The sequence below is a fragment of the Podarcis cretensis genome (assembly GCF_951804945.1).
Source record: "Podarcis cretensis genome assembly, chromosome: 17".
Taxonomy (NCBI): Eukaryota; Metazoa; Chordata; class Lepidosauria; order Squamata; family Lacertidae; genus Podarcis; species Podarcis cretensis.
The window spans coordinates 32,166,693-32,183,010 of record NC_137187.1 but is presented as its reverse complement, the minus strand read 5'-3'; the positions used below and the strand labels follow the sequence as shown (position 1 = coordinate 32,183,010).

The 16,318-nt window shown below is 46.6% G+C and overlaps 2 pseudogenes across 2 annotated transcripts in view; both read right to left on the bottom strand.

Moving 5' to 3' along the window:
• LOC307206404 (beta-1,3-galactosyltransferase 1 pseudogene) overlaps positions 1-16,318 on the bottom strand; it is a 102,129-nt pseudogene that overhangs the window by 1,206 nt on the left and 84,605 nt on the right. The window lies entirely within an intron of this gene.
• On the bottom strand, positions 116-3,816 carry LOC307206419 (beta-1,3-galactosyltransferase 2 pseudogene; annotated as a pseudogene). The gene is made up of 2 exons (XR_013843953.1): positions 3,775-3,816; positions 116-1,452 (listed from the first exon to the last, which is right to left on the bottom strand). The product of XR_013843953.1 is annotated as a beta-1,3-galactosyltransferase 2 pseudogene (transcript).

Here is a 16,318-nt window from a genome sequence, read left to right as displayed (position 1 = left end):
CTTCCGGTGGCTGTGATGATCTCAAAACTCTGAGGTCAATTTGGCACATTAGTGGCACAGTGGTCAGTTCAGAACGGGCCAAACAAGTTGCTATGGGCAACAAGTTGCTAGAGATTCTACAGGGAGGAGAGCACAGAATCTCCCTTCTTCTCTGAGCCATCCTTCCCTTCCCTCATTGCAATTTGTTGGCATGGATTTGTCCATTGTACAGGAACATGCCTGCATGTTGCCAGTCCTCTACGCCAACTTCTCCACAAGAGGCTGTGTGTCTGTTCACCTCCCTCCCTTTTAACTCTTGCAAGTCTGGTTCTGGTCCCGAAAGCCAGGCCAAATCTGCAGCAGCTCCTCTGGCACCACCAGAGGATGCACCACCACCACCTTGGACAGCTTGCATTTCTCATACTTGACATGGAATGTCTTGAAGAGACCCCCGGGGCTGTTTGTCACACTGATGCCCAGCTCATACAGGCAGATTCCCATGAAGACATCTTCCATGTTAATGACCCTGATGGTCTTTGCTACCTGGTAGATCTTCTTGGCCAGATCCCCAGAGAACACATACCCTGGGCCTGCACAGTAGGGCGGGTAGGTTTCATTGGGGTACACCTCCCATGGCACATACCACTTGGAGGCCTTATTACGCACTGGCTTAAAATTCCTACAGATGTACCCTGTCATGTAGTTCTTCTTGGGTGGCAGGTGAGGCTGCAGCAGGTGGGACACCATGAAGTTCACATTGAGAAAGATGTCACTGTCTGCCTTTACCACGTAGGTGGCATTGGGGCAGAACTTGCTTATCCACTCCATGCCCATCAGAGTCTTCAGGGTAAGGTTGTTGTAGGTATCCAGGAAGTCCTGCTGAATAATGTCTCTGTGGGTGGAACTCTCCTCTTCCAAAAGGGCCTGGAGCGGGTATCCAAATTTTGGGTGGACACCCGTCAGAAAAAGACGAAGAATGGAAACCCCAGGCACTGAGCTCTCGTTGCCCCACGTCTGCCGGATGGCCTGCCTCGTGGCAAAATCCTGGGGCTCGGTTATCACCAGCAGGATCAAGAAAGGGCTCCTCTCCAGGCATTTCTTTGGCTCGTTGAGAAGGAACTTATGATCAGTGGAATAGACAACCTCCAAGGGATGCCGCTTAGCCACTGGCTGTGGTGGTGAAATCAGACCAGAGGGCTTGGCACTTTTATGATCGCCTGCGGAATCTGGGCCGCCCTTGAGCTTGATGTCACGCGGTGAGAAAAGCGTCTCAAGAGACTCCCATTTGCTCTTCGCAACAAGTAGGAAAAGGAAAATAGAACAGAATAGGACCACAGTGGGCAAATTCTGCAGCTTGGTCATGAGCATCTTCCTGGCACCTTCCATACTTTTGGTGGGCAGGAGGAGGGCACTTGCAGACTACGTGGGTGGGGGAGAGATCCTGGCCAGCTCCGTCCTGTTTCCAATGACAACCTGCAAAAGAGAAGCCCAGTGAAAGGGAGATGAATTCTGTTCTCTCTCTCTCTCTCTCTCTCTCTCTCTCTCTCTCTCTCTCTCTGTGTGTGTGTGTGTGTGTGTGTGCGCGCGCACACACACAAGGGGAGCTTTGGGGATCAGGCTGGGCGCACGGAGAATCAGTCTGCCAACTGCCGACACACTCAAGACCTGCTAATAATACCTGCCTTCTTGCCTTTGCTCTCTGTTTCTGGAAGGAAAATATGTACTCTTGGGGATTGTACTGTATATTGGCTCCCTGCTTATTTAACTTATATGCAAAATTCATCATGCGAAAGGCTGGACTGGATGAATCCCAAACTGGAATTAAGATTGCTGGAAGAAATGTCAACAACCTCCTGTACTTGCCCTAATTGGCAGGCTACATAGGTTATATTTGGCCACAGAATACCCTAAATGAAAAACGAAGCAATTACGAGTCCTGCCTAATAATGGGGTGAGAGTTCCATAGTTTGAAGTGAAGAAGTACTTTCTTTTATCTGTCCTAAATCTTCCAGCCTTCAGCTTCACTGAACATCCAGCAGTTCAAGTGTTATTAGAGAGGGAGAAAAGGCTTTCTGAATCTGCTTTCTCTATGCTATGCATAATTTTTATAAACTGCTGGAAGGAGCAGGTCTGCAGCTTGAGGGTACTTCTGAATTCGACCCTGTCACTCAGGAGCAATCACAATTGGTAATACTTGGAATAAAAAGGAAGAAACCTTGCAAGAATTGACATCTTCACTGTGGTGATGCATCCAAGGCAGGAGAGATTTAGATTCCCCCTAGTTTTCATTTTCTGTTTGCCCTGCCAGAGCAAGAGAACAAAATTTATTTTCTTTATAGATACATGTTCCCAAATACTTTAGTTATCAAAGGGAAACGTTGAAGCTAGCTAAGTTGCCAATCAGATTTTGCTTCAATAGTCTAATTCTCCCCAAACTTCAGGCATCATTTCCTCTGGGTTAGACAATAAAAGCACAATTTCATGTGAGAACAAAGTGATCATCTGGACTTTAACCTTGTATGTCAACACTCCAAAACTTTACCTTGTGTTTTATTGATGCTGTTAAGGGTTCGATGGAAAGAATATATAAAAGTGGATAAACAATAAAACAATATCCGGGCGATGTTCCTCCGGCCTCATGAGGAGCCTCTTCAGTGGGGCTGGTGAGTGTGGGCCTCACCCCCTAGGCCAGGTGGAAAGGGCCTTGCAGGGAGCGGCCTTCATGCCTCACAGTCAGGCGATTTTCCCTGGCCTCATAAAGGCAGCCCTGTTTAGTGAAGTTTTTAATGACGGATGTTTTAATGTATTTTTAACCTTCTGTTGGAAGCCGCTCAGAGTGGCTGGGGAAACCCAGCCAGATGGGCAGGGTAGAAATAAATTATTATTCATATTAATAAAGGAGCTATGCTGCTGTCGCTCTTTGGGTTTTATCTTGTGGGCCGCCATGGACCAATATGTGTGTCTGTATTGCTTTCAGATTCACAGTGATTCATATGTTCCCTTCTCTAGTTCTGTTCTTTATGTTATTTGTTTAAAAGGTTGGTTTTTTTGCAGCTCGATAAACTGGAGACTCTCTTCTTGCTTCAAGAACTTGTTAATCCTATTGTTAAATATAGTTTTTGATAAACTACTTATAGGTCTTAATTACTTGCAAGCATTTTGCTGGGATTCTTTGCTGCCCCTGCCCTTCTCCAGACTTCAGTCTTGGCTCCAGTACAGATTGAGCTGGCTTGCCTTTTCTGCTTCTGCACCAGAAGAAGCAACAGCTTTCTGCTGAATATGGAGAAATGGTACAGGCACACCTGCGCTTGTTTCGGGTGGTTGCACGTCTTTTTTCTTTCTTTTTTTGCAATTTTTCCAAAAAGCTCAACAACAACTTCCCCTCAACAAAAACTCAACAACTTTTCCCTCCCCCAAAAATTCAACAACTGCCCCCCCCCCCAAAGCCACTTCAGCAACTTTTGTGTCCTGATTTTCACTGTTTGAAATATGGCAACCTTAGACTAGGTCTCCTCCAGAGACAGTATAAAAACACAAGGGGCTGCCATATGAGAGACAGAGTGCTCAGCCCCCAGCCCACTCACCTGCATACATCTCCTTGTCGCCTTTGGTGACCAAGCAAATGGTTAAATAAATACAAGCCTGCTCTATGAAACACCTTTGCCATCATCAATTTCAAAGGCAATCTCATTCAGTTCTCCTGGTATTTTTTCTCTCCCTCCTTGAGGGCCTTTCTATCCCTCTCCCATTCTCTTCTCTAAGGTGCCTTTTGCGGCATCTCAGGTGAGCACTTACCTGCTCGAGGTGCTGTTCACTCAAGGTTGCCACCTGCCTTTGTCAGCTGCAATTTACCTTTCCCTGGGAGGGTGCGGCACAAGGGGAAGGGACAACGCCTACGTCATCCAGCTAACACAGAGGGGAGGGAGCAGGGACTCTGCTTCCAGGAGAGTCTTTTTTCCAGGACCATTGAAGCACCTGGAAGGACTCACCACCTGCATGCCAATCCCATGCCGAATCTCACACACACACCAGAAAAGAAGAACATGCCCCTCAGAACCCAAAGCCAAGAACAAGAACAAGATGAAAGGGATACATTTATTTTATATAAATGTATTTTATATAAATGATTATTTTATATAAATTATATACATGTGCCAATGGGTGTTAATATAATGCATACCCTCCATCATTTCTCCAAATAGGGATGCCTTGTGCATTCATTCAATTGTTGTTGTTGCTGTTGTTGTTGTTGTTGTTGTTATATTTATACCCTGCTCTGGGTTGTTTCCAACATTAATAATAATAATAATAATAATAATAATAATAATAATAAACATTAAACATTAAGCATTAAAAGGGATGTGGGTGGCACTGTGGGTTAAACCACAGAGCCTAGGACTTGCCGATCAGAAGGTCGGCAGTTCGAATCTCCGTGATGGGGTGAGCTCCGTTTGCTCGGTCCCAACTCCTGCCAACCTAACAGTTCGAAAGCACGTCAAAGTGCAAGTAGATAAATAGGTACCGCTCTGGCGGGAAGGTAAACGGCATTTCCTTGTGCTGCTCTGGTTTGCCAGAAGCAGCTTAGTCATGCTGGCCACATGACCTGGAAGCTGTATGCCGGCTCCCTCGGCCAATAAAGCGAGATGAGTGCCGCAACCCCAGAGTCGGCCATGACTGGACCTAATGGTCAGGGGTCCCTTTACCTTTAAACATTAAAAAGCTTCCCACTTCCGGGTCTCCACAACATGGCAGGCGGACCACGAATCTGACAGCTATGTCAGATTCGGCTTTGTGGAGTGAAGGAGAAGAGTGCGAGCGTGATACGCCTACCCCAAAACCCCAAGAGGAGCATTGGGGTGTCCCGGGATCCTGCGGCTCACTGATGGCCCTGCAGCAAAAGGAACGGATTGAGGGGAGCCAAATGCGCTGGTCAGCTAGGCACCAGTGCAGCTCCACAGAAGCAAAGCCTCTGATCCAGTCACAAGTAGTTACCTTTCCAGCATACTGTGCCAATTGGAAGGTGAGGAAATATTAAGGAATTAATTTGGCTAATTTCGGCAAGAAAATGGGAGTGAAAAAAGGAAGTCCGCTCCCATTACTGGTGCTATAGACACAAAATATATGTGTGGATGAAATTTACTTTGGAAGAGAAGTTAACTAATGAACAATTAGGATTAAAAGACTGCACCCAGCTTCCGTTTATGCCAGTCTCAAGATTTTCTAAAATAATGATCTTGACCTGAACTCTAGTTGAACTTGGACATAGCACATGGTGAGATTGAACTTGACTTAAAATGGAGGTTAAACCTAAGAAGATTATAAGGTTAAGAGTGAAGCAGGATCACCTGGATGAATTTTACCCTTATGATTTCTATAAAATCAGCTATCCATATATATCCATATATCTGTATGATGATTTCTATATATTCATGTATACAAAGGGTGTTTGAATCATGAAGGCTTCTGCAGAGCTAAGAGCGAAATGCTTAGATTTTAGAAATCCAAAATGACCTCTGCCCCATTTCTCTCCCCTTGTTCTTCTAATGCCACCAAACATAGTAGGAAGCAATAAATCTGATGTACTGGCCCTTTCCTCCGTCCAGGCAAGCTCCTCAGCAGCTAAAAACAGGAAAACGCTAATCACAATGTCCCCGTTTATAACAGATGTTGTGTAGGAGGGTTATCAACACAGTAAGGGGCGAATAAGTTTCTTTTCTCCTTTCTTACTATAAATCAGGGGAAAGGTCAGGCTGATGTGCCATCTGGGGAAAGCAGAAGTTGGGAGGAATTCTTTACATGGTCAAGGGCAAGGTTTATGCATGTGCTCATTGGTTTTATTTTTGCTGCCATATGCGACTGTATATGATTATGTCATGTTTTATGATATATGTACTCAGGTATAAAGCCTCAGGGAGCTAGAGCTACAACGCCTTTGGAAACCATTCCACTGGGTCATTATTGCTCAGCAATAAAATACGACTTTCTTTTTCTCCACTGCTGCATCTGTCAATTCTTGGACACAGTTTGAGTGGGTCACAGGTACTTTAAAAATCCTTGCTACAAGAGTACTTTAAATTTTCCCTTCTGGGGAAAAAGACTGGACTGAGTCTCTGGAAACTATCTCACTTCTGTGAAAGAGTTTCAGAATTTGACTGTTGAAGACGTTCAACTTAATGGAATTACAATTATCTACTTGCTTTATTGAAAGACACCAGCTGGTTAAAAATCAAGACTAAAAGAAGAGGACTAGCCATTGCTAATATTGGACTAAATTCGACTCAGAATAGACTCAAAATAAAAGTTACAATTGAAGCAAAGACCTCTAGCTAATTTCCTTTGCAATAAAGAGTTGCCCCATTGTATCAGGAAAAATTCTGTCCTTAAGGTACCAGGAAAGGCCTTACTCCTTATCTTTTTTTTTTGTTTTGTTTGTTTGTTTGTTTGTTTTTAATATATTTTATTAAGGGTTTTCTTGTTTTACAGTGTAAGTGTAATGCCTCGTATTTTTTTTTTTTCCCGTGTAACATTTTTACAAATCCATTTCATTTGTTTAGGCATTAGGGGGAGAAGAAAAAAGAAAAGAAAAAAAAAAAAAGAAGAAAGGAGGGTGGAAGGAGGGGAGATGGATGGGGGTGGGGTGGGGTAGCGGTGTTTCTATTATGCTTAATGTATGTAGTTTGGTGTCAGCGTGCTTGCGTTGTTCACTTGTGTTCCTTTGGTGGTGAGAGAGGTTGGGGTTGGCCTAGGATGTGATTGTTTGTTTGTGATTGGCTGTGGTGATCTTTGTTTTCGTGTGTGAGTGAGGTGGGTGGGTGTTTTGGATCAAGTTAGCCATATTGATTTGTATGCTGTTGGTGGATTATTGTCATTGTCCTATTGGGCTGTGTATGTGATAAAGGGGAGCCATACCGGGGTGAAGGTGTCTTCTTCTGTTTGTCCCCGTGTCAGTTTCAGTTTGTTAGTTAATTTTTCTAGTAGGGCTGTTTCCCATACTATTTGGTACCATTGGTCCATGCTTACTCCTGACAGGTCTCTCCAGTGTCTGGTTATGGTGTTTCTGGCTGCTGAAAGTAGGTGGGTTATGAGTTCTTTGTGGAGTAAATGGGCATTGTTGCCTTGGAAGATGTTTAGTAGGGCCAATTCTGGGGTGAAGTCTAATACTTGCTTTGTTATTTTACATATTTCTTGTATGGCTGTTGTCCAGAATAGTTGGATTTTGGGACACTCCCACCACATGTGGAGGTATGTGCCTGTGGAGGTGCACCCTCTCCAGCATTTTGGTGAGGTTCCTGGGTGTATTAGCGCTAGTTTCCTTGGTGTTAGGTACCACCTGTAGGTGAGTTTCAGTGTGAGTTCTTTTCTTTTCGTTGATATGGATTTAAAGGGGGGTTTAGACCACATTCTGGTCCATTGAGTGGGGTTAATCTCATAGCCTATGTCATTCTCCCATTGTTTTTTGATTGCGTCTAGGGGATTTGCGGGATTTTGGAGTAGTATTTTGTATATTGCGGATACCGTCCCTTTACCATTTCCCTTTGTTGTTAGGAGGAGGTTTTCAAAGGTTGTCAGGGGCCTAGTTGCTGCTGATTTTACTGTTGGGTTGTTTAAGAGGGCATGTAGTTGGTGTTGTGTTAATCAGGGCATTTGGGTGTCTTCTAGTTTCTCTTGTATTTCTTGTGTTGACAAGCTTGTTTACCACAAACCAGAGTGTATGCATAATAAGGCCCACTCTCCTTCACGTGCTGCAAGGTGATACTTAGAGTCTTTGTTCTGCCTCTAATGCACATGCAATTAGAGTTGCCCATATAAGGATCTCATTAGTAGAATGGACAGAAGCTTATGCATATTCATGCCTTTAGAATTGTATATCAGAGAGCGCCTGCTCTGTAAGCACTGCTCAGAATTTGGAACCGATTCCTCTGAGTCAACTTTACTGGCCAATAAAGACAATAAATCCTCACTCTTTCCTCATGGCAGGGCCGGTCTTGATTACTGTTGAGTTAGATATGCAAAATACAACAAAGGGGTAAATAACCCCACCCATTTATTCCCCATCCCCAGTAGATTTTATTAAAGCTTAAAAGAACATGTACAAATGTTAATATCAACTACAAAATAACTTTCCACAATGCAAAAAAGCATGAAAAACTCTAATCTAAATTAAACCAAAAAACAAAGGAAGAAGAAAGAAAAAGAAAAAGAGAGAGAGAGTGAAGGGGAGAGATTCTGATTCTACTGGTGGTTCCCTCGCTGCGAGAAGCCAAGTTACAGGGAACCAGGCAGAGGGCCTTCTCGGTAGTGGCACCCGCCCTGTGGAACGCCCTCCCACCAGGTGTCAAAGAGAAAAATAACTGCCAAACTTTTAGAAGACATCTGAAGGCAGCCCTGTTTAGGGAAGCTTTTAATGTTTAATAGGTTATTGTATTTTAGTGTTTTGTTGGAAGCTGCCCCGAGCGGCTGGGGAAACCCAGCCAGATGGGCAGGTATAAATAATAAATTGTTGTTGTTGTTGTTGTTGTTGTTGTTGTTGTTGTTGTTGTTATTCGTCTGTCAGCTATATAAAAAAAATATTCAAAACATGCACTCCAAGGTAACCCCCAACTATTCCACTTATAAAACAATATTTTATTCGGTCCACAAACCCAGATATCACAAATTCAAGCCCACCAGCTTCTGGCTAGAATATGTTCTTTATAATGTGGAACTTTACTTCATAAGCTATCCATTCTTAAGGAAATCAGCCCTGAGTGCTCACTGGAAGGACAGATCCTGAAGCTGAGGCTCCAATACTTTGGCCACCTCACGAGAAGAGAAGACTCCCTGGAAAAGACCCTGATGTTGGGAAAGATGGAGGGCACAAGGGGAAGGGGACGACAGAGGACGAGATGGTTGGACAGTGTTCTCGAAGCTACCAGCATGAGTTTGACCAAACTGTGGGAGGCAGTGGAAGACAGGAGTGCCTGGCGTGCTCTGGTCCAGGGGGTCACGAAGAGTCGGACACGACTAAACAACAAATTACTTCATAAGAGGTTTGTTGTGAACCAAATCCCTTCCCCCTCATTTAGGGTTTATTCTGGCTTGAAATCCATTGGGGCTCATCCATCACACACCCCAGGCCTATTCTGCATACCTTTCTCAATTATTTTTTGAATCCGTACTTGTCTGCAAAACACTGCAGCATTCTTAGAGTCCTTTGGAGGGTATTCCTCTAAGTGCTCTGGCACTGCAGAGGTCACTTGGTAAAAATGGGTTGGATGAGGATTCAGCTGGAACCAATCCTATTTTGAAGCAGACTAAAAATCAATTTGCCACCACTTTCCCAAAAAATGTAGGCATTCAAGACAAAACTGAAGTGAGTTGAGGGAGGGCATTTTCCTAAAGGGGGAAAGAGGCGAGAAGAGCAGTCCAGCTTCTGATGCCATAGCAACACCTAGTGGCAAAATCAGGCATTTTGAGTACCTTGACACTTTTGCCTTTTCTTTTACTGGAAAAAGGGAAGGGGTAATGCTGACTAGAGGGACGTGAGTGGCGCTGTGGGTTAAACCACAGAGCCTAGGACTTGCCGATCAGAATGTCGGCAGTTCGAATCCCCACAACGGGGTGAGCTCCCGTTGCTCAATCCCTGCTCCTGCCAACCTAACAGTTCGAAAGCACGTCAAAGTGCAAGTAGATAAATAGGTACCGCTCTGGCGGGAAGGTAAACGGCATTTCCGTGCGCTGCTCTGGTTTGCCAGAAGTAGCTTAGTCATGCTGGCCACATGACCCGGAAGCTGTACGCCGGCTCCCTCGGCCAATAAAGCGAGATGAGCGCCGCAACTCCAGAGTCGGTCACGACTGGACCTAATGGTCAGGGGTCACCTTTACCTTTTAATGCTGACTAGAGCTGGTGCAAATGCAAGCTAAGGGATTTAGTTAAAGTCAAACCAAAAAAAGCAGCTTTTTGGCAGTATTCCCTTCAAAATGGCTGAAAATATAGTAAATATAGTTTCGATTTTAAAAAATACATTGTACACAGCTCAACAGCAGTATTCCATCGTGTTTATAAAGAAAAAGGTGGAACAGAAAATCTAATATTTCAGTGGAGAACCTGTGGCCCTCCAGGTGTTGAATAATTGCATGTGTGACTGTTGACTTTGTAACCTCCTCCCCCAAATCTAAAGAAATGGTTTGGGTCAGAGAAACCTCTTCTAAGGATCAACAAAATTCATGAATAGGGTGGCCTGTAGCGGTAACAGCTAGGGTGGAATAGCTGAAAAACAGGTGGGAGCACATGTACTTCTCTTCCATGACTGCCAATGTTTCTTTTCCTCAAGGAGCTTTCGAGTCTGTCACAATGTGCGAGAAGCTTCGTGCAAATTCTTCAGCGGCAAATAATGATGCTAAACAGGGAATCCAGAAAATGTTTCCATCTTCCTCTGTTTAGGTTGCTGAGTTGCAGCACTTCAAACAAAAGTGCAGTGACAGATATGCTCATGGATGTCCACATGGGTATTTCAGGGAGAAGCTATGCCACAGCCATCTTTGGGACGTTGCAGGAACAAGTGAGGCAGGCACCTTCTCTGGGATAGAGACAACAGAAGGCATTTGCCTGGCAATCCTGGCTGATGGTTCCTATCAGGTCTAGAAAAGGAACGTGCGTTGCGCTGTGGTTTAAACCACTGAGCCTCTTGGGCTTGCCAGTCAGAAGGTTGGCAGTTTGAATGCACATGAAGGGGTGAGCTCCTGTTGCTCTGTTCTACCGAAGAGGCCCCTCATGAGGCTGGAGGAACATCGCCTGGTTGTGAGGCATGAAGGCTGCTCCCCACAAGGCCCTTTCCACCTGCCCTAGGGGGTGAGGCTCACACTCACCCAGCCCTATAAAAGAGGCTCCTCATGGGGCCAGAGGAACATCGCTGTTATGTACTGGGTTTAACACTTTTGATGTTACAAGGCGCATTCTAACCAATTGTATAAGCATTGGTAGACGAACGTTCTAATGGCAAGTAAGGGCATGCACTTTCAACTGTCAACTGTCAATGGTCAGTTCATGTTGGGGCTTTTATTGTGTAGTCCTGTGAATTTGGGTTTTGTTTTCCTATGAGTGAGCCATTGTCACTGACAATGTTGAATAAACTTAGTTGAGGAACTTATACTGCCTTGGGCTTCTGACTTTTCCCGAACATTTAACATTGGCGACGAAGGTGGGATACATGAGCTTCCACCGGCTCCCAGAGGCCGAAGACTGCACTGCAGCACCGCCACCTGCCGCCTCGCAGTAAGCGTGACCTCACCGCCACGCTGGACTCAGCAAATAGTCCCGGAAATGAGACCGCGCCTGCCGCGTCTTTGCAACCACCCACAATCGCACAAGCAACTGCTCCAGGTTCGAGGATGGCCATCAGTCATATTCGGCCAGCACCGGACTTCAATATGAGCCATCCTGCAGAATGGCCGCAGTGGCTCCGCCAAATAAGGAGCTACGTCCGACTACAAGGCTTCACTAGGGAGGCAGACAAGGTGGATGTGCTACTGACAGTGCTGGGAAGTTCCGCTTTCACTCTACCAGAAGGTCTGATGGCACCCAAGGTCATAGAGGCATGCACTTTCTTTTTTTTTAATTATTAATATTTATTAAATTTTTAACAGAAAAGAGTTACAAAATAATAACACACAAAAGAAAAATACAAAAATACAAAAACCAAAATTTAACATAAAAAGGAAAAACTAAAAACTAAAAATCCCTCTTTTATAATATCTTACATTCATTTACTTATTTTCGTGACTTCCTCACACCTTCCTTTTTTGTATTCCATTTAAAAATTTGTTCAGCAAATTCATAGCCTCTTATTTTACCCTTAATTATTTATCCTCACATATTCTAACTTCAAATTTTCATCTAATATCCATCCCTTCTTACATATTCTTATTTTACCTTATTACTAGAACCACTTCATTTCATTCCAACGTCATTAAAATTCCATAATTTTACAGTGTTTCTGTAGATAGATTTTAAATTTCTTCCAATCTTCTTCCACCAACTCTTCTCCCTGGTCTCGGATTCTGCCGGTCATTTCAGCCAATTCCATATAGTCCATTACTTGCATCTGCCATTCTTCCAAGGTGGGTAGGTCTTGTGTCTTCCAATGCTTTGCGATGAGTATTCTTGCTGCTGCTGTAGCGTACATAAAGAAAGTTCTATCCTTCTTTGGCACTAATTGGCCGGCCATACCCAGGAGAAAGGCCTCTGGTTTCTTCAAGAAGGCATATTTAAATACCTTTTTCATTTCATTATAGATCATTTCCCAGAAAGCCTTAATCCTTGGGCACGTCCACCAGAGGTGAAAAAATGTACCTTCAGTCTCTTTACATTTCCAACAATTATTATCGGGCAAATGATAGATTTTTGCAAGCTTGACTGGAGTCATGTACCACCTGTATATCATTTTCATAATATTCTCTCTTAAGGCATTACATGCCGTGAATTTTATACCTGTGGTCCACAACTGTTCCCAGTCAGCAAACATAATGTCATGACCAATATCTTGTGGCCATTTTATCATAGCAGATTTTACCGTTTCATCCTCAGTATTCCATTTCATAGAGGCATGCACTTTCGATGAGCTGACACAGGCTATGACAAGACACCTCGCGCCTCAGCCAACTAAGAACCACCACCGCTACGACTTTGCGCACAGAGAACAACAAGTGCAAGAGTCAGCGAGTGAATACATCACAGCACTCTGGGTGATTGTGATGTATTGCCAATTCGCTGACATCGAGGAACGACTTCTTGAAAGGTTCACCAGTGGCATGCGAGACAGCCGTCTCCACCGCAAGCTGCAGGCAAAAGATGACATCACGATGATGGAAGCAATGAATATGGCCACGGCCTTTGAGAAGGATAATGCTCATGAGGCGGGCCACAGCCCACGTACCGGAAGGAGAACTCACCACATCCAGCGAGACCGGTCATCTTCCATAGATTCCCACAATGAGGATGTCCACCGAGCTTTGGACCGATCCGACCGACACCACCGTTCCCAAGCTACGAGCGCATCGTCGAACCAGTGATCATCTGACACACCTTGAGGGACCTGTGCCAGCTGCGGAGAAAACCATGAGCGTCAGACATGCAAGTTTCGGGACGCCACATGTCGCTGCTGTGGGAAGACTGGGCACATTGGTCGAGTCTGCCACTCCAAGACCTCCGGAGCAGAACCCCAGCAACATGCCCACGAGGCCTACATAGAGGAGGAGTTACAGTCCACCTCTCCAGCCAGGGTACTTCAACTTCCGTCTCCGGGGTCCAATAAGCTTAGGGAACGCCGTGCACTATGGAGTTGGATATCGGCTCATCCTACTCCATAATGTCAGGGACTCAGCGGGAGCGCAGGGAGGGGAGGAGATGGAGAGCGAGGGGGAGCAATCCGAGGGCAGCGTAGGAGAAGATGACAGCAGCCCGAGAGATTCCATGAGCCTCTCCAGCGAATCGGAAGATTCACAGAAGGGGGCGCCTATGGCCAGGGCAAGGGGGGACCCAAGGGGGACACCCCAGAAGCAAGGGGCCAGCGGGGACTCCCAGAGCAGCAGTTGGAAATCAGGACCAGCTTCCCCACCAGAGCGTAGTGGGGGGGGAGGAGTCCCAGATATCAGGGCCAACGTATTCACCACCAGCGAGAGAAGATGAGTCAGGGTTGGCCACGCCTCCATCGGAGAGCGAGGGAACGGTCAAGAGGAAGGTTGCCGGCTGGGCGCGCGCGCCAAGTTCAAATGTACAGGTGAGCGGCACAGCAGGTAGCCCAGATAGGGAACCAGGTCCTAAAGCCCGCTGGAAGGAGGGGGAAGAATCAGGGGGGTCAGCGTCAGAAGAGTCCAGAAAGGATGAAACCCCAGCGGGCAGGAGGGCCCAGAGGAGAAAGGAACTAAGGAAGAGGTGGAGCAAGGCGAGAGTCTTAAACTGGTGTGGAAGGGGCGGAGACTCAGACGGGACTTCGCCGGTCTAGGCTTTAAGACGTAGAGCTGCGCGCTGCGGCTTTGAAATGGAAACTAAACCTCAATAAAGACTTTTGTACATAACGACAGCCTCGCGTTGGTCCTCTGTGAGCTGGGACCTGGAGGCAGCTCTGACACATAATATCTGCTAAGATTCTGAAAGAGCTTTGCCCTAACGGCGGTCCTCCTCTCCGCCTGGCTCCCGTAGTGCTACGAGACTTCCAGAGAAAAAGAATCCAGCTAAAGGGGATGGGCAGCTTCAAGGTCCAGTTTAAGAAGTACACCAAGAATTTGAACCTCATCATAACTGAAGGCCCATTCACTAGCCTTCTAGGCCTAGCATGGTTCAGGCTGTTAGGCTTAGGTGTTTCAGGGCTTAATCAGATTTCCCCAGGGGCAGATTTCAAATTGATCTGCCAGGAATTTCCATCAGTCTTCATTGGAACCCTGGGCCTGTACAACGGACCCCCGATTTCCCTACGGCTCAACCCCACGGTGCAACCCATTCGGGTTAAAGCCCATACAGTCCCATTTGCGCTTAAACCCAGGATTGATGAGGAGCTTGATCGCTTAGTCGCCCAAGGAGTCTTAGAGCCGGTAGTTTTGGGGACCCGGGAAACCCCAATTGTCACACCGGTTAAGCCGGACAGCTCAGTCCGTATCTGTGGCGATTACAAATGCACCCTGAACCGGGCCTTACAGGACCATGTGTACCCGGTTCCGGTGGTGAGCCACGTGTTAGCAACCCTGGCTGGAGCCAAGATCTTCAGGAAGCTGAATTTAGCGTAAGCTTATCAGCAGCTAACCATTGAAGAGGTCACCGCAGATGCCCAAACAATCGTGACTCATAGGGGCGCTTTCAGGGTCAAACGCCTACAGTTAGCGTGGCCCCAGGGTTATTTCAGAGTCTAATGGAAAGTCTCCTTAAAGGCATCACCGGAGTGACGCCGTTTTTCAATGATGTGCTGATCACCACATCGTTGAGAGAGGACTTTGCCGCCAGATTACGGATAGTACTCCAACGCTTCCAGGCAGCAGGACTTAAGTTAAAACAGAAAAAGTGCCTGTTGGGAGTGAGCAGTGTGATTTCCTGGGGTTCCGGGTTGACGCAGATGGCCTCCATCCAGGACAAAGTCGTCGTCCCCCCCCCATCAAGAAAAAAAGTCTTAGAAGGGCTGCATGTGTTTCACCCGGGGATCGTCTGGATGAAGGCATTGGCCCATAGCTATGTGTGGTGGCCAGGCATAGATGCAGAGATAGAGGACTGGGTGAAATGTTGCGAGCCCTGCCAGGTCTTCTGGCTAGATCCACCCAAGGCACCAGTACAGTCCTGGGAGTCCACACAGTCCCCATGGTCCCAGGTGCACGTGGATTTTGCAGGGCCTTTTCAGGGACAACACTTCCTAATAGTGGTCGACTCTCAGTCCAAGTGGCTCGAGGTGGTGCTGACCTCAACCGTGTCCACTAGAGCGACTATAAACGCACTCAGGAAGCTATTCGCGATGCATGGCTTGCCAGACACACTGGTGAGTGATAATGGGACTGCTTTTACTTCGGCGGAATTCAAAGAATTTGTAACCAAGAATGGAATCCGCCACATTCGTTCCGCTCCTTTTCATCCGGCCACTAACGGCCAAGCTGAACGCATGGTCCGTACTACCAAAGATGCGCTTAGGCGCATAGTGCATGAAGATTAGACTCTCCTGCTAGCGAAGTTCTTATTGGCCCAAGACATCACCCCAAGCGTAGTGACTGGCGGGAGCCCGGCGGAGTTACTTATGGGGAGGAGGCTCACTACCCCCTGTGATCGTATGCAACCCAACCGGGCTCTTGAGCAACAGCCATCCACTGTGGTATGGGGGGCTCCAAGAGGGTTCTCCCTGGGGGACACTCTGTACATCTGAAACTATGGGCCTGGACAGGGTTGGGTCCCTGGTATCATTGCCCACTGTACAGGTCTGGTTTCCTACGAGGTAGGTTTGGAGGGGGGACTGGAGTGGAAGAGACACCTCGACCAGATCAGAGCCAGGGCATCTCCGAACACGGAACTTCAAGCAGAACCAGAGGACAGAGAAATATGTACATCAGGAGATTCTGTTCACAAGCCAGGGTGGGAACCAGATGGGTTGCCGGTGACTGAGTTACCCCAGCAGGGTGACTTCTGGCCGGAATCCTCAGTGGCTCCATTGGCAGTGACTCCTTCCACTGGCAGTGACCCCTTCGGAGCTGACCACCCCACTCAGACCATGGGTACCGGAGGAACCTCCCGGGTCACCACTCAGGCACAGGAACCGTGACAGTCCCAGCGGGAGCGGAAAAGGCCAGCACACCTTGATGACTATGTTTGTTCCTTTTGTTAGGAAGTTGG